At 48.9% G+C, this 25,097-nt stretch overlaps 13 non-coding genes across 13 annotated transcripts; all 13 read left to right on the top strand.

The window, feature by feature from the left end:
* The first annotated feature begins 2,737 nt into the window (after positions 1–2,737).
* Positions 2,738–2,810, top strand: Trnav-aac (transfer RNA valine (anticodon AAC)). The gene has a single exon. It is a non-coding gene; the product is annotated as a tRNA-Val (tRNA).
* Positions 2,811–4,303: 1,493 nt separating this feature from the next.
* Trnaa-agc (transfer RNA alanine (anticodon AGC)) lies at positions 4,304–4,376 on the top strand. Its single transcript has one exon. It is a non-coding gene; the product is annotated as a tRNA-Ala (tRNA).
* Positions 4,377–5,394: 1,018 nt separating this feature from the next.
* On the top strand, positions 5,395–5,468 carry Trnaa-ugc (transfer RNA alanine (anticodon UGC)). Its single transcript has one exon. It is a non-coding gene; the product is annotated as a tRNA-Ala (tRNA).
* Positions 5,469–12,778: 7,310 nt separating this feature from the next.
* Positions 12,779–12,851, top strand: Trnaa-agc (transfer RNA alanine (anticodon AGC)). The gene has a single exon. It is a non-coding gene; the product is annotated as a tRNA-Ala (tRNA).
* Positions 12,852–13,858: 1,007 nt separating this feature from the next.
* Trnaa-ugc (transfer RNA alanine (anticodon UGC)) lies at positions 13,859–13,932 on the top strand. The gene has a single exon. It is a non-coding gene; the product is annotated as a tRNA-Ala (tRNA).
* Positions 13,933–14,344: 412 nt separating this feature from the next.
* Positions 14,345–14,419, top strand: Trnaa-agc (transfer RNA alanine (anticodon AGC)). Its single transcript has one exon. It is a non-coding gene; the product is annotated as a tRNA-Ala (tRNA).
* A 1,006-nt stretch (positions 14,420–15,425) lies between these two features.
* Trnaa-ugc (transfer RNA alanine (anticodon UGC)) lies at positions 15,426–15,498 on the top strand. The gene has a single exon. It is a non-coding gene; the product is annotated as a tRNA-Ala (tRNA).
* Positions 15,499–16,990: 1,492 nt separating this feature from the next.
* Positions 16,991–17,063, top strand: Trnaa-ugc (transfer RNA alanine (anticodon UGC)). The gene has a single exon. It is a non-coding gene; the product is annotated as a tRNA-Ala (tRNA).
* A 1,492-nt stretch (positions 17,064–18,555) lies between these two features.
* On the top strand, positions 18,556–18,628 carry Trnaa-ugc (transfer RNA alanine (anticodon UGC)). The gene has a single exon. It is a non-coding gene; the product is annotated as a tRNA-Ala (tRNA).
* Positions 18,629–20,606: 1,978 nt separating this feature from the next.
* Positions 20,607–20,679, top strand: Trnaa-agc (transfer RNA alanine (anticodon AGC)). The gene has a single exon. It is a non-coding gene; the product is annotated as a tRNA-Ala (tRNA).
* A 1,006-nt stretch (positions 20,680–21,685) lies between these two features.
* Positions 21,686–21,758, top strand: Trnaa-ugc (transfer RNA alanine (anticodon UGC)). The gene has a single exon. It is a non-coding gene; the product is annotated as a tRNA-Ala (tRNA).
* A 413-nt stretch (positions 21,759–22,171) lies between these two features.
* Trnaa-agc (transfer RNA alanine (anticodon AGC)) lies at positions 22,172–22,244 on the top strand. The gene has a single exon. It is a non-coding gene; the product is annotated as a tRNA-Ala (tRNA).
* A 1,006-nt stretch (positions 22,245–23,250) lies between these two features.
* On the top strand, positions 23,251–23,323 carry Trnaa-ugc (transfer RNA alanine (anticodon UGC)). Its single transcript has one exon. It is a non-coding gene; the product is annotated as a tRNA-Ala (tRNA).
* The last annotated feature ends 1,774 nt before the right edge of the window (positions 23,324–25,097 follow it).

Here is a 25,097-nt window from a genome sequence, read left to right on the forward strand (position 1 = left end):
TTTGTCTCAATACAGGGACGTCATAGCCATTGCAGATGCGTGCAAGATACGGTGTGCGCTAGTTTCCCTTGACTTTTCAAAGGCATTCGACAGAGTGAACCATCAGTTTCTCATCCGGACGATGCATGCCATGGGATTTCCACTACGTTTTATCAATCTTATACATGAGCTCCTTCGTAAAGGAGTAACTCGACTCATGGTGAATGGCCAGCTGAGCGCATCGATTAATATTACTAATTCAGTGCGACAGAGATGCCCTATGTCAATGGCCTTGTTTGCCATTGCCATTGAGCCTTTGCTTGTCACCTTGACACAGCGTTTACAAGGATTAACCATCCACGGCATTAAGATTGTTTGTACTGCATATGCGGATGACGTCGGATTTTTGGTCATGGACGAAGGTGAAGTCGAGGAAGCCCTTCAGATCGTCAAAAACTACGACCTTGTTGCGGGTGCGAAGTTGAATGCCAGGAAATCTGGCATTATGAACATAGGACGCGGCATCTCGGTGCACCATCACGGTCATTTGCAACTACTTTCTAAAATGAAATGCCTTGGTATTGAGTACAGGAGCAACATACAGCACACAATTGCGGTGAACTATAGGAATCTCCTGGCAGGTATGCGTGCTTGCATGCAGACCCACTACCTAAGAAGCCTTGATGAACTGCAGAAAGTCACCTTCGCTAATATCTACCTCACCTCAAAGATTAACTACGTTGCACAAGTACTGCCCATGCCACAGGAGACAGCGAAGCATATGATGTCCGCTCTAGGCCATTTTGTCACACGTGGACACATTTTTAAAGTCAAGTACGATACGCTCACTCTCTCCACGACCGATGGAGGCTTAAATTTAACAGATGTTCGTTCCAAGTCACGAGCTTTGCACGTATGCACCACCTACAAACGGTGGAGGTCGTTACCGAACAGTCTAACGGCTCACTTGTTAACCGAAATAGCGCCGGCCTGCCTGCAGCCTCCCGTCTCTGTTCAACATATTGCGCCTGCGCTGACTCACTTTAAGAGCTTTTTCATTGAGTTCAGTTACGTACGGTCAACTCTCCCAGAAAATGAGCTTTCCGTGGTGAAGTTATTTTATAATAAACTACTGGCAACCAAGAACAGGAACAACATCGAATACAAATACCCCAATCATCGCTGGCCAGTGATATGGAAAAACATACATAGCCCTGATTTACCAACGTCAGTGAAAGCCTCTTGGTACAGGGTCGTGAACCGTAAAATAAGTACCAATTCACGACTTCATGCTCTACATTTGGCTGACTCACCTTTGTGCCTTACGTGCAACTTGCCTGATACTGATGAACATCGTTTTCTGTGCACCACTGTCCAAGCAGTTTGGCCATGCATTCGCCGAAAACTGGCTACGATTATGAGAACTTCCCAGCTTTGTATTAAACCTGAAGATTTCCTGTATCCGGATTCAGTGCCGTACCCGAACACCAAACGGAACTCTGTCAATTGGTTGAAGGGTCATTATGTTCATTATTTACAGACGCAAGCACCCAAGAGTGAGGCGGCGTTCTGTCTTTACCTGGCATTACAGTTTCACATACTTTCACGGACGAGACATTACAGGAAACGATATGCGAATTTTTTAGAAGTCGTTCTTCGATGAAAGAAGTATTTTTTTTCTTTCCTTCATTCTACATTGCTTTGTTTTTTTCTTTTCTTCTTCAAATGTCACAGTGACGTATACTGAACAGTGTTACGACAAGGACTATTTTATTTTCTTCTGTTTTTCTAGAGGACCAGAGTTCCTTGTTTCATTTTCTATTAAAAAAAAAAATAAATTATAATAAAAAATAAACAATTATAAAAGTTGATAAAAAAACCAACAACACAACGAAAGCACTAAAAAGAACAACAAACAACAGAAAGAGTGTTGCAGACCAGAAGTAGGGGATTGCTGCCTGGGGTGAAGTACGGTGGGGACTTCGTGGGCCCTCTCGCCGCTACGGTAGCCGTGAAGGCCCAGGACAAATCTCTGAAAATGGAATACATCACACGCACAAAAAAAAAAAAAAAAAAAAAATAATCTACTTTGTCACCATTGCGGGACTATGCATTACGTTTAGAAGTATCTTTGGTTTGGAAATTGGAATAGTTCAGAAGAATAAGTAATTCAGAAATCATGGCAGACGAAGGCGACGCCGACGAAGGCGATTTATGGCGAGCGCAAGGCGGGGCTGAAGGGGAGGAAGGAGGCCCTACAAAAAAAAAAAAAAAAAAAAAAAAAAAGTTGGTAGAGCGTTCGCTTTGCATGTGAAAGGTCCCGGGTTCAAGCCACGGCGCCTCCATGTTTTGTGGTCAGTGGATGCCAAGTGTTGATCGCGGCGAACCTAAAGGCACGCAAGATGTTGCAAAGCCAGCGTCACAGACTTGTATGATGCATACTGACGTAAGGAGAGCAAGATGTATGTGTGGGGACCGGCTGTCATCGAGTGCAGATCTGTCTTAGGTATCACGGCTTAACGTCATTGAAGTCTAGAGAGTGGACAACACGTTCGTCTTACTCAGAGCGGTGTCCGAACTCTATTTTCGACGTGATGCGTGCCACTTCCATTGTGGCCAACTACGATTCAATACAGAATGCACGAAACGTGAAAGACACCCTCACAGATACATAGAGAGTAGTGTTTGTCTGCGGAATAATGGGAGTGCAAGGGTCTGTGACATTGATATTGCTGTATGTAGCACAATTTATCATGGAAGGGGCGTAGCTCAGATGGTAGAGCGCTCGCTTAACATGCGAGAGGTACTGGGATCGATACCCAGCGCCTCCAGAATTTCTAACACACCTACATGCGAACCTTGCCATGCAAGTGGAGTAATTCACAGCCAGCAGATGTGTCTAGGCAGATACAAGAGAACGATTAGCATCCACAATTGGCAAGCGTGCTGTTATTCGTGCGCAGGAAGCACACTCCTCCAACTCCTACACTTATTTTACAAACAGTACAAGTGTTCCCATAAGATTCTTAAGCCTACGTCGGAAAGATCTGCCTTACGCCGGGTTCACGTAAATCCCACTGCACATTCCTATTCTTTGCGTGCAGTCGGCTGCTACTGGTGTTGCTAGTTGTGACTTCTCATAACAGATGCCGTAGCAATCAATTCATGGAGTGAGTTGTATGTTTTGCGATAGTCTGTCTCTGACAAGCAAGCACAGGTGACATAGGTGCGAACGCAGGAAGCTTGCAGCCCCTCGCTGCCTGCAGACACCGAGCAGCCACACTAGGAGGGCGGCCTAAGCCGTAGGCGAAATATGCTCATTCGCTTTGGGGCGACGTCGAACTATAAATGAGGCTGTCACTAGCGTGAGCGTCGTGTAAAGTCGTAAAAGTCGGCTGCATGGGCGAGTGCCATGTTTGGGGAGCGTTTCGTAGTTTGCGCAGTGCAAAGGGGACGTGGAAACTTGTTGTGGCCCAGTGTTTCGCAGTTGTACGACAAGAGTGGTACACAGTAGCAAAGAGCGAGTCAGCGAGTTTGCATGAACAGTGGAGTGCAGAATGGGGCTCGAGATGTGCTTGTTACCTCAGGTGCTGTGTGATTGTCGACAAGGAGTGAAAACGGAGCAATTTGTGACCTCCCTTTCAATTTAAGACGTTAAAAACAGACGGAATTGGCATTCGTAATACCAGAGCATCGAAACTACTTGGAACTCTTGTGTATATGAACGTGTCCGCGCCTTTGGACTCTGGTCCCTTCACCGCTACAAACCAACCAAGCATCGTGTCCGTGCACATCAGAGTCGCAAGGAATGGAGAATAGCGCAGTTTGGTCGCGAATGTGGGGCGTAGCTCAGTTGGTAGAGCGTTCGCTTTGCATGTGAAAGGTCCCGGGTTCAAGCCACGGCGCCTCCATGTTTTGTGGTCAGTGGATGCCAAGTGTTGATCGCGGCGAACCTAAAGGCACGCAAGATGTTGCAAAGCCAGCGTCACAGACTTGTATGATGCATACTGACGTAAGGAGAGCAAGATGTATGTGTGGGGACCGGCTGTCATCGAGTGCAGATCTGTCTTAGGTATCACGGCTTAACGTCGTTGAAGTCTAGAGAGTGGACAACACGTTCGTCTTACTCAGAGCGGTGTCCGAACTCTATTTTCGACGTGATGCGTGCCACTTCCATTGTGGCCAACTACGATTCAATACAGAATGCACGAAACCTGAAAGACACCCTCACAGATACATAGAGAGTAGTGTTTGTCTGCGGAATAATGGGAGTGCAAGGGTCTGTGACATTGATATTGCTGTATGTAGCACAATTTATCGTCGAGGGGGCGTAGCTCAGATGGTAGAGCGCTCGCTTAGCATGCGAGAGGTACTGGGATCGATACCCAGCGCCTCCAGAATTTTTAACACACCTACATGCGCACCTTGCCATGCAAGTGGAGTAATTCACAGCCAGCAGATGTGTCTAGGCAGATACAAGAGAACGATTAGCATCCACAATTGGCAAGCGTGCTGTTATTCGTGCGCAGGAAGCACCCTCCTCCAACTCCTACACTTAATTTACAAACAGTACAAGTGTTCCCATAAGATTCTTAAGCCTACGTCGGAAAGATCTGCCTTACGCCGGGTTCACGTAAATCCCACTGCACATTCCTATTCTTTGCGTGCATTCGGCTGCTACTGGTGTTGCTAGTTATGACTTCTGATAACAGATGCCGTAGCAATCAATTCATGGAGTGAGTTGTATGTTTTGCGATAGTCTGTCTCTGACAAGCAAGCACAGGTGACATAGGTGCGACCGCAGGAAGCTTGCAGCCCCTCGCTGTGTGCAGACACCGAGCAGCCACACTAGGAGGGCGGCCTAAGCCGTAGGCGAAATGTGCTCATTCGCTTTGGGGCGACGTCGAACTATAAATGAGGCTGTCACTAGCGTGAGCGTTGCGTGAGCGTCTTGTAAAGTCGTAAAAGTCGGCTGCATGGGCGAGTGCCATGTTTAGGGAGCGTTTCGTAGTTTGCGCAGTGCAATGGAGACGTGGAAACTTGTTGTGGCCCAGTGTTTTGCAGTTGGACGACAAGAGTGGTACACAGTAGCAAAGAGCGAGGCACTGAATTTGCATGAACAGTGGAGTGCAGAATGGGGCTCGAGATGTACTTGTTACCTCAGGTGCTGTGTGATTGTCGACAAGGAGTGAAAACGGAGCAATTTGTGACCCCGCTTTCAATTTAAGACGTTAAAAACAGACGGAATTTGCATTCGTAATACCAGAGCATCGAAACTACTTGGAACTCTTGTGTATATGAACGTGTCCGCGCCTTTGTACTCTGGTCCCTTCACCGCTCTAAACCAACCAAGCATCGTGTCCGTGCACATCATAGTCGCAAGGAATGGAGAATAGCGCAATTTGGTCGCGAATGGGGGGCGTAGCTCAGTTGGTAGAGCGTTCGCTTTGCATGTCAAAAGGTCCCGGGTTCAAGCCCCGGCGCCTCCATGTTTTGTGGTCAGTGGATGCCAAGTGTTGATCGCGGCGAACCTAAAGGCACGCAAGATGTTGCAAAGCCAGCGTCACAGACTTGTATGATGCATACTGACGTAAGGAGAGCAAGATGTATGTGTGGGGACCGGCTGTCATCGAGTGCAGATCTGTCTTAGGTATCACGGCTTAACGTCATTGAAGTCTAGAGAGTGGACAACACGTTCGTCTTACTCAGAGCGGTGTCCGAACTCTATTTTCGACGTGATGCGTGCCACTTCCATTGTGGCCAACTACGATTCAATACAGAATGCACGAAACCTGAAAGACACCCTCACAGATACATAGAGAGTAGTGTTTGTCTGCGGAATAATGTGAGTGCAAGGGTCTGTGACATTGATATTGCCGTATGTAGCACAATTTATCATCGAGGGGGCGTAGCTCAGATGGTAGAGCGCTCGCTTAGCATGCGAGAGTTACTGGGATCGATAGCCAGCGCCTCCAGAATTTTTAACACACCTACATGCGCACCTTGCCATGCAAGTGGAGTAATTCACAGCCAGCAGATGTGTCTAGGCAGATACAAGAGAACGATTAGCATCCACAATTGGCAAGCGTGCTGTTATTCGTGCGCAGGAAGCACCCTCCTCCAACTCCTACACTTAATTTACAAACAGTACAAGTGTTCCCATAAGATTCTTAAGCCTACGTCGGAAAGATCTGCCTTACGCCGGGTTCACGTAAATCCCACTGCACATTCCTATTCTTTGCGTGCAGTCGGCTGCTACTGGTGTTGCTAGTTGTGACTTCTGATAACAGATGCCATAGCAATCAATTCATGGAGTGAGTTGTATGTTTTGCGATAGTCTGTCTCTGACAAGCAAGCACAGGTGACATAGGTGCGAACGCAGGAAGCTTGCAGCCCCTCGCTGCCTGCAGACACCGAGCAGCCACACTAGGAGGGCGGCCTAAGCCGTAGGCGAAATGTGCTCATTCGCTTTGGGGCGACGTCGAACTATAAATGAGGCTGTCACTAGCGTGAGCGTTGCGTGAGCGTCTTGTAAAGTCGTAAAAGTCGGCTGCATGGGCGAGTGCAATGTTTGCGGAGCGTTTCGTAGTTTGCGCAGTGCAATGGAGACGTGGAAACTTGTTGTGGCCCAGTGTTTTGCAGTTGGACGACAAGAGTGGTACACAGTAGCAAAGAGCGAGGCACTGAGTTTCCATGAACAGTGGAGTGCAGAATGGGGCTCGAGATGTGCTTGTTACCTCAGGTGCTGTGTGATTGTCGACAAGGAGTGAAAACGGAGCAATTTGTGACCCCGCTTTCAATTTAAGACGTTAAAAACAGACGGAATTTGCATTCGTAATACCAGAGCATCGAAACTACTTGGAACTCTTGTGTATATGAACGTGTCCGCGCCTTTGTACTCTGGTCCCTTCACCGCTACAAACCAACCAAGCATCGTGTCCGTGCACATCATAGTCGCAAGGAATGGAGAATAGCGCAGTTTGGTCGCGAATGGGGGGCGTAGCTCAGTTGGCAGTTCCGCTTCAGACGCCGTGCAGTGTGGACGTGCCTAGTCTTCCGCTCCGCCGTAGCGTTACGTATAGTGGGATATCGTTTGTTTACGTGTAGTGTTGTACCTTCTGTAAGTTTTTCTCCGTCGTTGTTTCATTCCTTGTGTTACTTTCTGTGTGTATTTCAGTGTTTTTTGTGTATCGGTTTAGACCGCGTAGTTTTTGAAAATGTCGTCTCAGGTTATTCCTCGTCATTCTACAGTTAGTTTTGCTTTCGACAAGTCCACCCGCCATGTGCAACCTAGTTCCCTTGAGATTCATGATTGGTTAGTAGATACCTTTGGCATTAATTCGGATCAGGTGCACACTGCATATTTTGATACAGAACTCTATGTGTTCTTTGTTAAATTTATGGACCCCCTTCAGGTTGATAAAATTATTTCCAAATTTGGTCATCAGGTTCTCTTTCGGCATCGGGATGATTCTGTCAGTACCGTACTGCTTTCAAATGCTTCCATTACGTACACCAGTGTTCGTGTTTACAACCTTCCGCCGGAGGTGGATAATGTGTATCTGAAGGAAGGTTTACTCAAGTATGGTGATGTTAAGAGTATTCGCCTTGAACGCTGGTCCAGACAACATCGCCTGCAGTGTTACAGTGGCATTCGTTCCGTCGAAATGCACGTGAAGCAGAATATTCCCTCGCACCTGCAGATCGGTGGATATCGTGTCCATGTAACATATAGTGGTCAGGTTGGCACCTTTTTTTTGTGTAATGAGAGTGGCCACGTGCGTACCAACTGTCCGCGGAGGGTTTTTGTGTTAAAAAATTCTCTCGAACAGCGTCGCAAGTTAACGGTCGCTGACCTCGTTGCAGGTGGTTCTGCTCTTGGTGTCGAACAGTCCAGTGGTAGTAGCGCCCAGCCGCAGGTTTTGCACGCCCCTGACACAGAATTTCCTCCTTTACGTGCCAAATCTGATGTTGTTCCGTCGGTTCCTCAGGTGGGTGTGCCGCTTTTGAATAATAAACGGCGTCGCGCACAAGATGGAAATAGTACGGATGAGGATCTCCCCGAGATGCCCCAATCCGAGAGACCGACATCCTCCGAGCCACAGAGTAGTGTAGATGCTCCCTGTTCCCCAGAAGTAGCTGTCCCGGTAGCGGCTGCTGACGCCCCTCCGGCTTCCGACACGGCTTCTCTCGAGTCGGCTCGTCGGTCCGGCCTGTTGGCGCCGCCTTCCGAACCGACTTCGTTGTCACAACAAGTTGAGTCCCAACAACTTCCTGCTTCGCTGCCCCACACCTCTGCCAGCGGAGCTGCTCCGCTTCCTTCCAACTTAGCAGTTTCTGAGCTTCCTGCTCACGTTTCGCCTCCGTGTAGTCCATGTTTGCCGGAAGCTAATACTGGTGTAGACCAGTCCGTTTCGTCGGATGTTTCCACCGCTACCCCGGACCCTGACTGTGGACCGGCGCGGGTGTTGTCAGATACAGAACTTGACCCTCCTACGTCATCGGCGGCTGCCGCTTCCTTGCCCGTCAGCCGACGCAAGTTGCGCGTTCAGCCGAACGTCAATGCTGTTCGTAAAAAACCGAAACGTAAGGGATCCGCGGAAGGGGGTAGCAGTCCCCCTCCCTCGGATGCCTCCGTCTCCCCTGCTATGGACTGTGATGTTGATGCGTCGGTGTAGGTGATTTCTTCCCTCGCTTTTCTCTCCATGGTTCAGGCATACACCTTTCTTACCTTAAATGTTAACCGTATTGAGTCCGACGTTCGCATTGCCTCTTTGCGGCAGTTTCTTTACGACTCCTGTGCGGACGTAGTATTTTTGCAGGAAGTATTGTTTTCTGATCTCTCTCTACCTGGATTTCAAACTGTTTTTAATGTCGCACCGGAGAATTCAACAGGAACTGCTCTTTTCTTTCGAGAAGGTATTCCTATTACTGACATTGAATTCCTTGACTCTGGCCGTGGGATTGGTTGTCGTCTTTTTGATCTCCACCTAGTTGTTTTGTATGCCCCCTCTGGTTCGGGTCGCACTGTGGCTCGATCGCGCTTTTATAAGGAAGAGCTTATTTATCTTTTGCGCAAGAGTCCTCGGAGTCTCCTGCTCGGAGGCGATTTTAATTGTGTTTTACGCCCTGAAGACCAGTCCCCCAATTTTAATTATTGCCGAGATTTACATGACTTGGTTCGTACGATGCATCTGCGTGATGTTTGGGAACACAAATATCCAACCCTGGTGAAATTTACGTATTTTACCGCGTCCTCATGCAGTAGACTCGACAGATTCTACTTCTCTGATTTTTTATGTGATAACATTCTTTCTGTCGATGTTATTCCTACTAGTTTTTCTGACCATTGTGCTTTTACTGCAACTGTAAACCTTAGTCACCAACCAGCAAAACTTTATCGTTCCCAGTGGATGTTAAATGTTTCCCACCTTGCCGACAGTGCCATTGATGAAGTTGTAAGTGCCGTGTGGGAGCGATGTCTTCGCTCCGTCCCGCGTTACCCCTCCTTGCTCGTTTGGTGGACTGCTTTTGCCAAGCCCAAGATTCGTCAGACTTTGATTTTTTACTGTGCCGCAAGGGCGCGTGATTTTAAGTACACGTATGAATTTTACTACTCTGTCCTGCGTGAACTGTATGACGCGGCGGGTCCTTCTCCTCTGCGGATCCATGATGTTCGTCGTATTAAAGCCAAGCTCTTGACCCTCAAACGACGACAGTTGGATGGTCTGCGAGTAAAGTCGAAACCTCACTCTCTTGTTGAAGGTGAACTGACTTCTTTGTACCACCTGCTGCGGCATCAGACTCGACGTCGTCGCTCCTTCATCTCTTCTCTTATGGTGGATGATGGACGACAGCTTATTGCACAGGAGGATATGACTCGTGCTCTTCATCAGTATTACGCTAATCTCTATTCTGCCGATGATTCTGGTGCGTCACTTTCTGATGATGTCCTTGAGGATCTTCCTGCGACGATCACGCCTGACGCGAACGGCGACTTTCTCCGGGAGTTGCAGGTAGATGATGTTTTTGATTTTATTTCTCACTCTCCGTCCGGTAAATCGCCGGGTCCAGACGGCCTGCCTAAAGAATTTTATCTCCGTTTTTGGCCTCTTTTGGGTGGCACTTTTACGCAGATTTTAAATGAGATTGTCAGGGGGATGGATGTGCCTGCCGATTTTAAAGTAGGGAAAATTGTTTTAATTCCGAAGTCCACTGGTCGTTTATCTACTGCCAATCTTCGTCCGCTCACATTGCTGAACTTTGATTACAAGACAGCTGCTAGAGCACTCAATAGTCGATTGTCTTCACTGCTTCGGGGTGTGATTGATGCACATCAATGTTGTTTTCCTGGTAGATCTATTCTGACCCCAGTAGCCGAATATCGGGATGTTGTCTCGGTTGCGGCGGTTACAAACGTTCATTGTACCTTTGCTTTTCTCGATTTTTATAAGGCTTTTGATCAAGTCAGTCATGTGTTTTTAGATCATGTTTTAGATACAATAGGTTTTAACGCTTCATCACGTGGTGTTCTTGGTAATTTGTATAGGGGAATAACTGCTCGGGTGTCAGTCAATGGGCAGCTGACGCCGCCCTTTGCTATCCGCCGAGGGGTACCTCAGGGTAGTCCGCTCTCTATGTCGCTATTCATATTGTCCCTGGAACCGCTGCTTCGGACTCTTGCTTTCAAGCTTCAGGGCATGACCCTCTCTGGTGGGAAGCTCACTGTTAAGGCGTACGCGGACGATGTCGTTGTTCTCCTCCGTCAACGTGATGATATCACATTGTTGAAAGGGGCAGTCGATGCATACTGTTGTGTCTCTGGAGCGCGCCTTAATCAGGGTAAGTGTAAGTTCCTTGATATTCGAGGGTTTCGCGATGCTGATGTTCCTTGGGCCACTTTTGTCGATCGCCATACGTCATTGGGGATTACCATTGATCGGTGTCCTATAAAAATGGCAGCTCTTAATTGGAAATCTGTCACCGAGAAGATACAGGGGGCTCTGATGGTCCATGAGCAGCGCTCTGCTACCATTTTGCAAAAAATCAGAATTTTAGACACATACGTGTTATGTAAAGCCTATTATGTTGCTCAGCTGTTCCCACTTCCCATTACGGTGGCGAAAAGGTTGCGCCAATTGTCTAGCAGGTTTATATGGAAGGGTCATCTATTCAAGTTGCGTTACGAGGTTATGACGAAGCCGCGTATCTCCGGAGGCTTGGGCCTCACTGACATTACTCGCAAGGCATCTGCCTTGTACGTCCGCCGTACGACTCTAATTGTTACGCAAGAAGTTACTTCAATTACATCCAGACTTTTTACTGTTGTGCGTCCAAAGAGCCTTGCTCCACCTGTCGACGTCGGTCGCCTCAATTTTAAGTTGAAACACGTCCGGGAATTTTATATTGCGGTTAGTTACCTCGGTGACGTCTTCTTGCGACGACCGGTGCCAACGACCAAGAGCTTGATTGCCCGTTGGGAGGGGCTGGCCGGTCCCAATCCAATCGAACTGGCGTCTCCATCAGTGTCCTGGAAGAACGTCTGGAGGAATGTTAGTCTGCCGATCCACACTATGGCTGTGGCGTCCACGTGGTGTACGGTAGTTAATGGTTTGGTCCCCACCAACGTACGACTGCACCGTATTGGTCTTTCTGACACCGACAACTACACTCGGTGTGGTCTCCAGGACACACTTGAGCATCGATTCACCTGCAGTGGGCACCTTGCTAATTGGATTTGGCTCAGGAAACAACTGGCTTTTGTCACTAGGACTGCCGAAACCGCTTACACCATTGACATCATCGTACGGCCCGATTCTTCCTTTTATCCGCGAACGAAGCTCAATACCGTTATGTGGTTGCTTGGACACTTCGTACATTTTGTTATTAGTTGTCATGAAGAGGATGAACACCTAACGTTTCGACAGTACATTCTTACTGCTTACTGGAACCGATTGCGCATGCCAGGACTCCGTGAAGATTTTGCAAATATGCTTAGCCTGACATTTGAAACGGAGGGTGTTGGCTAAGGTCGCCTGTGTTAGCCGATTTCCTATATACTGTTTCTGGATTTGCCACCTTTCTGTAAACTACATTTCTAAACCTGGACTGAAGTTTTCGTGGATATTTAGGACGAACAACGAAAACAAACGTGAGACCAAGAACAGCGACAGTAGGGGAAAGTACGACGCCGTAGTACAGGTGCCATTCGGAAACAGGACGGTGGAGTCATCGTGGCCAGGCCTCGGGTTTCGACCCCTGCCCGCTTTGTTTCCGCAGGCCTGAATCTGAGTGTAAAAAAAAAACCAAAAGAAGCAGAAAGAAAAGTTGGTAGAGCGTTCGCTTTGCATGTCAAAAGGTCCCGGGTTCAAGCCCCGGCGCCTCCATGTTTTGTGGTCAGTGGATGCCAAGTGTTGATCGCGGCGAACCTAAAGGCACGCAAGATGTTGCAAAGCCAGCGTCACAGACTTGTATGATGCATACTGACGTAAGGAGAGCAAGATGTATGTGTGGGGACCGGCTGTCATCGAGTGCAGATCTGTCTTAGGTATCACGGCTTAACGTCATTGAAGTCTAGAGAGTGGACAACACGTTCGTCTTACTCAGAGCGGTGTCCGAACTCTATTTTCGACGTGATGCGTGCCACTTCCATTGTGGCCAACTACGATTCAATACAGAATGCACGAAACCTGAAAGACACCCTCACAGATACATAGAGAGTAGTGTTTGTCTGCGGAATAATGGGAGTGCAAGCGTCTGTGACATTGATATTGCTGTATGTAGCACAATTTATCATCGAGGGGCCGTAGCTCAGATGGTAGAGCGCTCGCTTAGCATGCGAGAGGTACTGGGATCGATACCCAGCGCCTCCAGAATTTTTAACACACCTACATGCCCACCTTGCCATGCAAGTGGAGTAATTCACAGCCAGCAGATGTGTCTAGGCAGATACAAGAGAACGATTAGCATCCACAATTGGCAAGCGTGCTGTTATTCGTGCGCAGGAAGCACCCTCCTCCAACTCCTACACTTAATTTACAAACAGTACAAGTGTTCCCATAAGATTCTTAAGCCTACGTCGGAAAGATCTGCCTTACGCCGGGTTCACGTAAATCCCACTGCACTTTCCTATTCTTTGCGTGCAGTCGGCTGCTACTGGTGTTGCTAGTTGTGACTTCTGATAACAGATGCCGTAGCAATCAATTCATGGAGTGAGTTGTATGTTTTGCGATAGTCTGTCTCTGACAAGCAAGCACAGGTGACATAGGTGCGAACGCAGGAAGCTTGCAGCCCCTCGCTGCCTGCAGATACCGAACAGCCACACTAGGAGGGTGGCCTAAGCCGTAGGCGAAATGTGCTCATTCGCTTTGGGGCGACGTCGAACTTTAAATGAGGCTGTCACTAGCGTGACCGTCGTGTAAAGTCGTAAAAGTCGGCTGCATGGGCGAGTGCAATGTTTGGGGAGCGTTTCGTAGTTTGCGCAGTGCAATGGAGACGTGGAAACTTGTTGTGGCCCAGTGTTTTGCAGTTGGACGACAAGAGTGGTACACAGTAGCAAAGAGCGAGGCACTGAGTTTGCATGAACAGTGGAGTGCAGAATGGGGCTCGAGATGTGCCTGTTACCTGAGGTGCTGTGTGATTGTCGACAAGGAGTGAAAACGGAGCAATTTGTGACCCCCCTTTCAATTTAAGACGTTAAAAACAGACGGAATTTGCATTCGTAATACCAGAGCATCGAAACTACTTGGAACTCTTGTGTATATGGACGTGTCCGCGCCATTGTACTCTGGTCCCTTCAGCGCTACAAACCAACCAAGCATCGTGTCCGTGCACATCAGAGTCGCAAGGAATGGAGAATAGCGCAGATTGGTCGCGAATGGGGGGCGTAGCTCAGTTGGTAGAGCGTTCGCTTTGCATGTCGAAAGGTCCCGGGTTCAAGCCCCGGCGCCTCCATGTTTTGTGGTCCGTGGATGCCAAGTGCTGATCGCGGCGAACCTAAAGGCACGCAAGATGTTACAAAGCCAGCGTCACAGACTTGTATGATGCATACTGACGTAAGGAGAGCAAGATGTATATGTGTGGGGACCGGCTGTCATCGAGTGCAGATGTGTCTTAGGTATCACGGCTTAACGTCATTGAAGTCTAGAGAGTGGACAACACATTCGTCTTACTCAGAGCGGTGTCCGAATTCTATTTTCGACGTGATGCGTGCCACTTCCATTGTGGCCAACTACGATTCAATACAGAATGCACGAAACCTGAAAGACACCCTCACAGATACATAGAGAGTAGTGTTTGTCTGCGGAATAATGGGAGTGCAAGCGTCTGTGACATTGATATTGCTGTATGTAGCACAATTTATCATGGAGGGGCGTAGCTCAGATGGTAGAGCGCTCGCTTAGCATGCGAGAGGTACTGGGATCGATTCCCAGCGCCTCCAGAATTTTTAACACACCTACATGCGCACCTTGCCATGCAAGTGGAGTAATTCACAGCCAGCAGATGTGTCTAGGCAGATACAAGAGAACGATTAGCATCCACAAATGGCAAACGTGCTGTTAATCGAGCGCAGGAAGCACCCTCCTCCAACTCCTACACTTCATTTACAAACAGTACAAGTGTTCCCATAAGATTCTTAAGCCTACGTCGGAAAGATCTGCCTTACGCCGGGTTCACGTAAATCCCACTGCACATTCCTATTCTTTGCGTGCAGTCGGCTGCTACTGGTGTTGCTAGTTGTGACTTCTGATAACAGATGCCGTAGCAATCAATTCATGGAGTGATTTGTACGTTTTGCGGTAGTCTGTCTCTGACAAGCAAGCACAGGTGACATAGGTGCGAACGCAGGAAGCTTGCAGCCCCTCGCTGCCTGCAGACACCGAGCAGCCACACTAGGAGGGCGGCCTAAGCCGTAGGCGAAATGTGCTCATTCGCTTTGGGGCGACGTCGAACTATAAATGAGGCTGTCACTAGCGTGAGCGTCGTGTAAAGTCGTAAAAGTCGGCTGCATGGGCGAGTGCAATGTTTGGGGAGCGTTTCGTAGTTTGCGCAGTGCAATGGAGACGTGGAAACTTGTTGTGGCCCAGTGTTTTGCAGTTGGACGACAAGAGTGGTACACAGTAGCAAAGAGCGAGGCACTGAGTTTGCATGAACAGTGGAGTGCAGAATGGGGCTCGAGATGTGCTTGTTACCTCAGGTGCTGTGTGATTGTCGACAAGGAGTGAAAACGGAGCAATTTGTGACCCCCCTTTCAATTTAAGACGTTAAAAACAGACGGAATTTGCATTCGTAATACCAGAGCATCGAAACTACTTGGAACTCTTGTGTATATGAACGTGTCCGCGCCTTTGTACTCTGGTCCCTTCAGCGCTACAAACCAACCAAGCATCGTGTCCGTGCACATCAGAGTCGCAAGGAATGGAGAATAGCGCAGTTTGGTCGCGGATGGGGGTGTAGCTCAGTTGGTTGAGCGTTCGCTTTGCATGTGAAAGGTCCCGGGTTCAAGCCCCGGCGCCTCCATGTTTTGTGGTCAGTGGATGCCAAGTGTTGATCGCGGCGAACCTAAAGGCACGCAAGATGTTGCAAAGCCAGCGTCACAGACTTGTATGATGCATACTGACGTAAGGAGAGCAAGATGTATGTATGGGGACCGGCTGTAATCGAGTGCAGGTCTGTCTTAGGTATCACGGCTTAACGTTATTGAAGTCTAGAGAGTGGACAACACGTTCGTCTTACTCAGGGCGGTGTCCGAATTCTATTTTCGACGTGATGCGTGCCACTTCCATTGTGGCCAACTACGATTCAATACAGAATGCACGAAACCTGAAAGACACCCTCACAGATATATAGAGAGTAGTGTTTGTCTGCGGAATAATGGGAGTGCAAGCGTCTGTGACATTGATATTGCTGTATGTAGCACAATTTATCATGGAGTGGGCGTAGCTCAGATGGTAGAGCGCTCGCTTAGCATGCGAGAGGTACTGGTATAGATACCCAGCGCCTCCAGAATTTTTAACACACCTACATGCGCACCTTGCCATGCAAGTGGAGTAATTCACAGCCAGCAGATGTGTCTAGGCAGATACAAGAGAACGATTAGCATCCACAATTGGCAAGCGTGCTGTTATTCGTGCGCAGGAAGCACCCTCCTCCAACTCCTACACTTAATTTACAAACAGTACAAGTGTTCCCATAAGATTCTTAAGCCTACGTCGGAAAGATCTGCCTTACGCCGGGTTCACGTAAATCCCACTGCACATTCCTATTCTTTGCGTGCAGTCGGCTGCTACTGGTGTTGCTAGTTGTGACTTCTGATAACAGATGCCGTAGCAATCAATTCATGGAGTGATTTGTATGTTTTGCGATAGTCTGTCTCTGACAAGCAAGCACAGGTGACATAGGTGCGAACGCAGGAAGCTTGCAGCCCCTCGCTGCCTGCAGACACCGAGCAGCCACACTAGGAGGGCGGCCTAAGCCGTAGGCGAAATGTGCTCATTCGCTTTGGGGCGATGTCGAACTATAAATGAGGCTGTCACTAGCGTGAGCGTCGTGTAAAGTCGTAAAAGTCGGCTGCATGGGCGAGTGCCATGTTTGGGGAGCGTTTCGTAGTTTGCGCAGTGCAATGGAGACGTGGAAACTCGTTGTGGCCCAGTGTTTTGCAGTTGGACGACAAGAGTGGTACACAGTAGCAAAGAGCGAGGCACTGAGTTTGCATGAACAGTGGAGTGCAGAATGGGGCTCGAGATGTGCTTGTTACCTGAGGTGCTGTGTGATTGTCGACAAGGAGTGAAAACGGAGCAATTTGTGACCCCCCTTTCAATTTAAGACGTTAAAAACAGACGGAATTTGCATTCGTAATACCAGAGCATCGAAACTACTTGGAACTCTTGTGTATATGAACGTGTCCGCGCCTTTGTACTCTGGTCCCTTTAGCGCTACAAACCAACCAAGCATCGTGTCCGTGTACATCAGAGTCGCAAGGAATGGAGAATAGCGCAGTTTGGTTGCGCATGTGGGTGTAGCTCAGTTGGTAGAGCGTTTGCTTTGCATGTGAAAGGTCCCGGGATCAAGCCCCGGCGCCTCCATGTTTTATGGTCCGTGGATGCCAAGTGTTGATCGCGGCGAACCTAAAGGCACGCAAGATGTTGCAAAGCCAGCGTCACAGACTTGTATGATGCATACTGACGTAAGGAGAGCAAGATGTATGTATGGGGACCGGCTGTAATCGAGTGCAGGTCTGTCTTAGGTATCACGGCTTAACGTTATTGAAGTCTAGAGAGTGGACAACACGTTCGTCTTACTCAGGGCGGTGTCCGAATTCTATTTTCGACGTGATGCGTGCCACTTCCATTGTGGCCAACTACGATTCAATACAGAATGCACGAAACCTGAAAGACACCCTCACAGATACATAGAGAGTAGTGTTTGTCTGCGGAATAATGGGAGTGCAAGCGTCTGTGATATTGATATTGGTGTATGTAGCACAATTTATCACGGAGTGGGCGTAGCTCAGATGATAGAGCGCTCGCTTAGCATGCGAGAGGTACTGTGATGGATACCCAGCGCTTCCAGAATTTTTAACACACCTACATGCGCACCTTGCCATGCAAGTGGAGTAATTCACAGCCAGCAGATGTGTCTAGGCAGATACAAGAGAACGATTAGCATCCACAAATGACAAACGTGCTGTTATTCGAGCGCAGGAAGCACCCTCCTCCAACTCCTACACTTAATTTACAAACAGTACAAGTGTTCCCATAAGATCCTTAAGCCTACGTCGGAAAGATCTGCCTTACGCCGGGTTCACGTAAATCCCACTGCACATTCCTATTCTTTGCGTGCAGTCGGCTGCTACTGGTGTTGCTAGTTGTGACTTCTGATAACAGATGCCGTAGCAATCAATTCATGGAGTGATTTGTATGTTTTGCGATAGTCTGTCTCTGACAAGCAAGCACAGGTGACATAGGTGCGAACGCAGGAAGCTTGCAGCCCCTCGCTGCCTGCAGACACCGAGCAGCCACACTAGGAGAGCGGCCTAAGCCGTAGGCGAAATGTGCTCATTCGCTTTGGGGCGACGTCGAACTATAAATGAGGCTGTCACTAGCGTGAGCGTCGTGTAAAGTCGTAAAAGTCGGCTGCATGGGCGAGTGCCATGTTTGGGGAGCGTTTCGTAGTTTGCGCAGTGCAATGGAGACGTGGAAACTTGTTGTGGCCCAGTGTTTTGCAGTTGGACGACAAGAGTGGTACACAGTAGCAAAGAGCGAGGCACTGAGTTTGCATGAACAGTGGAGTGCAGAATGGGGCTCGAGATGTGCTTGTTACCTGAGGTGCTGTGTGATTGTCGACAAGGAGTGAAAACGGAGCAATTTGTGACACCCCTTTCAATTTAAGACGTTAAAAACAGACGGAATTTGCATTCGTAATACCAGAGCATCGAAACTACTTGGAACTCTTGTGTATATGAACGTGTCCGCGCCTTTGTACTCTGGTCCCTTCAGCGCTACAAACCAACCAAGCATCGTGTCCGTGCACATCAGAGTCGCAAGGAATGGAGAATAGCGCAGTTTGGTCGCGGATGGGGGTGTAGCTCAGTTGGTTGAGCGTTCGCTTTGCATGTGAAAGGTCCCGAGTTCAAGCCCCGGCGCCTCCATGTTTTGTGGTCAGTGGATGCCAAGTGTTGATCGCGGCGAACCTAAAGGCACGCAAGATGTTGCAAAGCCAGCGTCACAGACTTGTATGATGCATACTGACGTAAGGAGAGCAAGATGTATGTATGGGGACCGGCTGTCATCGAGTGCAGGTCTGTCTTAGGTATCACGGCTTAACGTTATTGAAGTCTAGAGAGTGGACAACACGTTCGTCTTACTCAGAGCGGAGTCCGAATTCTATTTTCGACGTGATGCGTGCCACTTCCATTGTGGCCAACTACGATTCAATACAGAATGCACGAAACCTGAAAGACACCCTCACAGATACATAGAGAGTAGTGTTTGTCTGCGGAATAATGGGAGTGCAAGCGTCTGTGACATTGATATTGCTGTATGTAGCACAATTTATCATGGAGTGTGCGTAGCTCAGATGGTAGAGCGCTCGCTTAGCATGCGAGAGGTACTGTGATCGATACCCAGCGCCTCCAGAATTTTTAACACACCTACATGCGCACCTTGCCATGCAAGTGGAGTAATTCACAGCCAGCAGATGTGTCTAGGCAGATACAAGAGAACGATTAGCATCCACAAATGGCAAACGTGCTGTTATTCGAGCGCAGGAAGCACCCTCCTCCAACTCCTACACTTAATTTACAAACAGTACAAGTGTTCCCATAAGATTCTTAAGCCTACGTCGGAAAGATCTGCCTTACGCCGGGTTCACGTAAATCCCACTGCACATTCCTATTCTTTGCGTGCAGTCGGCTGCTACTGGTGTTGCTAGTTGTGACTTCTGATAACAGATGCCGTAGCAATCAATTCATGGAGTGATTTGTATGTTTTGCGATAGTCTGTCTCTGACAAGCAAGCACAGGTGACATAGGTGCGAACGCAGGAAGCTTGCAGCCCCTCGCTGCCTGCAGACACCGAGCAGCCACACTAGGAGAGCGGCCTAAGCCGTAGGCGAAATGTGCTCATTCGCTTTGGGGCGACGTCGAACTATAAATGAGGCTGTCACTAGCGTGAGCGTCGTGTAAAGTCGTAAAAGTCGGCTGCATGGGCGAGTGCCATGTTTGGGGAGCGTTTCGTAGTTTGCGCAGTGCAATGGAGACGTGGAAACTTGTTGTGGCCCAGTGTTTTGCAGTTGGACGACAAGAGTGGTACACAGTAGCAAAGAGCGAGGCACTGAGTTTGCAGGAACAGTGGAGTGCAGAATGGGGCTCGAGATGTGCTTGTTACCTGAGGTGCTGTGTGATTGTCGACAAGGAGTGAAAACGGAGCAATTTGTGACCCCCCCTTTCAATTTAAGACGTTAAAACAGACGGAATTTGCATTCGTAATACCAGAGCATCGAAACTACTTGGAACTCTTGTGTATATGAACGTGTCCGCGCCTTTGTACTCTGGTCCCTTTAGCGCTACAAACCAACCAAGCATCGTGTCCGTGCACATCAGGGTCGCAAGGAATGGAGAATAGCGCAGTTTGGTCGCGGATGGGGGCGTAGCTCAGATGGTAGAGCGTTCGCTTTGCATCTTAAAGGTACCGGGTTCAAGCCCCGGCGCCTACATGTTTTGAGGTCAGTGGATGCCAAGTGTTGATCGCGGCGAACCTAAAGGCACGCAAGATGTTGCAAAGCCAGCGTCACAGACTTGTATGATGCATACTGACGTAAGGAGAGCAAGATGTATGTGTGGGGACCGGCTGTCATCGAGTGCAGGTCTGTCTTAGGTATCACGGCTTAACGTCATTGAAGTCTAGAGAGTGAACAACACGTTCGTCTTACTCAGAGCGGTGTCCGAATTCTATTTTCGACGTGATGCGTGCCACTTCCATTGTGGCCAACTACGATTCAATACAGAATGCACGAAACCTGAAAGACACCCTCACAGATACATAGAGAGTAGTGTTTGTCTGCGGAATAATGGGAGTGCAAGCGTCTGTGACATTGATATTGCTGTATGTAGCACAATTTATCATGGAGGGGGCGTAGCTCAGATGGTAGAGCGCTCGCTTAGCATGCGAGAGGTACTGGGATCGATACCCAGCGCCTCCAGAATTTTTAACACACCTACATGCGCACCTTGCCATGCAAGTGGAGTAATTCACAGCCAGCAGATGTGTCTAGGCAGATACAAGAGAACGATTAGCATCCACAAATGGCAAACGTGCTGTTATTCGTGCGCAGGAAGCACCCTCCTCCAACTCCTACACTTCATTTACAAACAGTACAAGTGTTCCCATAAGATTCTTAAGCCTACGTCGGAAAGATCTGCCTTACGCCGGGTTCACGTAAATCCCACTGCACATTCCTATTCTTTGCGTGCAGTCGGCTGCTACTGGTGTTGCTAGTTGTGACTTCTGATAACAGATGCCGTAGCAATCAATTCATGGAGTGATTTGTATGTTTTGCGATAGTCTGTCTCTGACAAGCAAGCACAGGTGACATAGGTGCGAACGCATGAAGCTTGCAGCCCCTCGCTGCCTGCAGACACCGAGCAGCCACACTAGGAGGGCGGCCTAAGCCGTAGGCGAAATGTGCTCATTCGCTTTGGGGCGACGTCGAACTATAAATGAGGCTGTCACTAGCGTGAGCGTCGTGTAAAGTCGTAAAAGTCGGCTGCATGGGCGAGTGCCATGTTCGGGGAGCGTTTCGTAGTTTGCGCAGTGCAATGGAGACGTGGAAACTTGTTGTGGCCCAGTGTTTTGCAGTTGGACGACAAGAGTGGTACACAGTAGCAAAGAGCGAGGCACTGAGTTTGCATGAACAGTGGAGTGCAGAATGGGGCACGAGATGAGCTTGTTACCTAAGGTGCTGTGTGATTGTCGACAAGGAGTGAAAACGGAGCAATTTGTGACCCCCCTTTCAATTTAAGACGTTAAAAACAGACGGAATTTGCATTCGTAATACCAGAGCACCGAAACTACTTGGAACTCTTGTGTATATGAACGTGTCCGCGCCTTTGTACTCTGGTCCCTTCAGCGCTACAAACCAACCAAGCATCGTGTCCGTGCACATCAGAGTCGCAAGGAATGGAGAATAGCGCAGTTTGGTCGCGGATGGGGGCGTAGCTCAGTTGGTAGAGCGTTCGCTTTGCATGTGAAAGGTCCTGGGTTCAAGCCCCGGCGGCCCCATGTTTTGTGGTCAGTGGATGCCAAGTGTTGATCGCGGCGAACCTAAAGGCACGCAAGATGTTGCAAAGCCAGCGTCACAGACTTGTATGATGCATACTGACGTAAGGAGAGCAAGATGTATGTGTGGGGACCGGCTGTCATCGAGTGCAGGTCTGTCTTAGGTATCACGGCTTAACGTCATTGAAGTCTAGAGAGTGGACAACACGTTCGTCTTACTCAGAACGGTGTCCGAATTCTATTTTCGACGTGATGCGTGCCACTTCCATTGTGGCCAACTACGATTCAATACAGAATGCACGAAACCTGAAAGACACCCTCACAGATACATAGAGAGTAGTGTTTGTCTGCGGAATAATGGGAGTGCAAGCGTCTGTGACATTGATATTGCTGTATGTATCACAATTTATCATGGAGGGGGCGTAGCTCAGATGGTAGAGCGCTCGCTTAGCATGCGAGAGGTACTGGGATCGATACCCAGCGCCTCCAGAATTTTTAACACACCTACATGCGCACCTTGCCATGCAAGTGGAGTAATTCACAGCCAGCAGATGTGTCTAGGCAGATACAAGAGAACGATTAGCACCCACAATTGGCAATCGTGCTGTTATTCGTGCGCAGGAAGCACCCTCCTCCAACTCCTACACTTAATTTACGAACAGTACAAGTGTTCCCATAAGATTCTTAAGCCTACGTCGGAAAGATCTGCCTTACGCCGGGTTCACGTAAATCCCACTGCACATTCCTATTCTTTGCGTGCAGTCGGCTGCTACTGGTGTTGCTAGTTGTGACTTCTGATAACAGATGCCGTAGCAATCAATTCATGGAGTGATCTGTATGTTTTGCGATAGTCTGTCTCTGACAAGCAAGCACATGTGACATAGGTGCGAACGCAGGAAGCTTGCAGCCCCTCGCTGCCTGCAGATACCGAGCAGCCACACTAGGAGGGCGGCCTAAGCCGTAGGCGAAATGTGCTCATTCGCTTTGGGTCGACGTCGAACTATAAATGAGGCTGTCACTAGCGTGAGCATCGTGTAAAGTCGTAAAAGTCGGCTGCATGGGCGAGTGCCATGTTTGGGGAGCGTTTCGTAGTTTGCGCAGTGCAATGGAGACGTGGAAACTTGTTGTGGCCCAGTGTTTTGCAGTTGGACGACAAGAGTGGTACACAGTAGCAAAGAGCGAGGCACTGAGTTTGCATGAACAGTGGAGTGCAGAATGGGGCTCGAGATGTGCTTGTTACCTGAGGTGCTGTGTGATTGTCGACAAGGAGTGAAAACGGAGCAATTTGTGACACCCCTTTCAATTTAAGACGTTAAAAACAGACGGAATTTGCATTCGTAATACCAGAGCATCGAAACTACTTGGAACTCTTGTGTATATGAACGTGTCCGCGCCTTTGTACTCTGGTCCCTTCAGCGCTACAAACCAACCAAGCATCGTGTCCGTGCACATCAGAGTCGCAAGGAATGGAGAATAGCGCAGTTTGGTCGCGGATGGGGGTGTAGCTCAGTTGGTTGAGCGTTCGCTTTGCATGTGAAAGGTCCCGAGTTCAAGCCCCGGCGCCTCCATGTTTTGTGGTCAGTGGATGCCAAGTGTTGATCGCGGCGAACCTAAAGGCACGCAAGATGTTGCAAAGCCAGCGTCACAGACTTGTATGATGCATACTGACGTAAGGAGAGCAAGATGTATGTATGGGGACCGGCTGTCATCGAGTGCAGGTCTGTCTTAGGTATCACGGCTTAACGTTATTGAAGTCTAGAGAGTGGACAACACGTTCGTCTTACTCAGAGCGGAGTCCGAATTCTATTTTCGACGTGATGCGTGCCACTTCCATTGTGGCCAACTACGATTCAATACAGAATGCACGAAACCTGAAAGACACCCTCACAGATACATAGAGAGTAGTGTTTGTCTGCGGAATAATGGGAGTGCAAGCGTCTGTGACATTGATATTGCTGTATGTAGCACAATTTATCATGGAGTGGGCGTAGCTCAGATGGTAGAGCGCTCGCTTAGCATGCGAGAGGTACTGTGATCGATACCCAGCGCCTCCAGAATTTTTAACACACCTACATGCGCACCTTGCCATGCAAGTGGAGTAATTCACAGCCAGCAGATGTGTCTAGGCAGATACAAGAGAACGATTAGCATCCACAAATGGCAAACGTGCTGTTATTCGAGCGCAGGAAGCACCCTCCTCCAACTCCTACACTTAATTTACAAACAGTACAAGTGTTCCCATAAGATTCTTAAGCCTACGTCGGAAAGATCTGCCTTACGCCGGGTTCACGTAAATCCCACTGCACATTCCTATTCTTTGCGTGCAGTCGGCTGCTACTGGTGTTGCTAGTTGTGACTTCTGATAACAGATGCCGTAGCAATCAATTCATGGAGTGATTTGTATGTTTTGCGATAGTCTGTCTCTGACAAGCAAGCACAGGTGACATAGGTGCGAACGCAGGAAGCTTGCAGCCCCTCGCTGCCTGCAGACACCGAGCAGCCACACTAGGAGAGCGGCCTAAGCCGTAGGCGAAATGTGCTCATTCGCTTTGGGGCGACGTCGAACTATAAATGAGGCTGTCACTAGCGTGAGCGTCGTGTAAAGTCGTAAAAGTCGGCTGCATGGGCGAGTGCCATGTTTGGGGAGCGTTTCGTAGTTTGCGCAGTGCAATGGAGACGTGGAAACTTGTTGTGGCCCAGTGTTTTGCAGTTGGACGACAAGAGTGGTACACAGTAGCAAAGAGCGAGGCACTGAGTTTGCAGGAACAGTGGAGTGCAGAATGGGGCTCGAGATGTGCTTGTTACCTGAGGTGCTGTGTGATTGTCGACAAGGAGTGAAAACGGAGCAATTTGTGACCCCCCCTTTCAATTTAAGACGTTAAAACAGACGGAATTTGCATTCGTAATACCAGAGCATCGAAACTACTTGGAACTCTTGTGTATATGAACGTGTCCGCGCCTTTGTACTCTGGTCCCTTTAGCGCTACAAACCAACCAAGCATCGTGTCCGTGCACATCAGGGTCGCAAGGAATGGAGAATAGCGCAGTTTGGTCGCGGATGGGGGCGTAGCTCAGATGGTAGAGCGTTCGCTTTGCATCTTAAAGGTACCGGGTTCAAGCCCCGGCGCCTACATGTTTTGAGGTCAGTGGATGCCAAGTGTTGATCGCGGCGAACCTAAAGGCACGCAAGATGTTGCAAAGCCAGCGTCACAGACTTGTATGATGCATACTGACGTAAGGAGAGCAAGATGTATGTGTGGGGACCGGCTGTCATCGAGTGCAGGTCTGTCTTAGGTATCACGGCTTAACGTCATTGAAGTCTAGAGAGTGAACAACACGTTC

Source organism: Schistocerca gregaria, chromosome 6 (genome assembly GCF_023897955.1).
Source record: "Schistocerca gregaria isolate iqSchGreg1 chromosome 6, iqSchGreg1.2, whole genome shotgun sequence".
Classification (NCBI taxonomy): domain Eukaryota; kingdom Metazoa; phylum Arthropoda; class Insecta; order Orthoptera; family Acrididae; genus Schistocerca; species Schistocerca gregaria.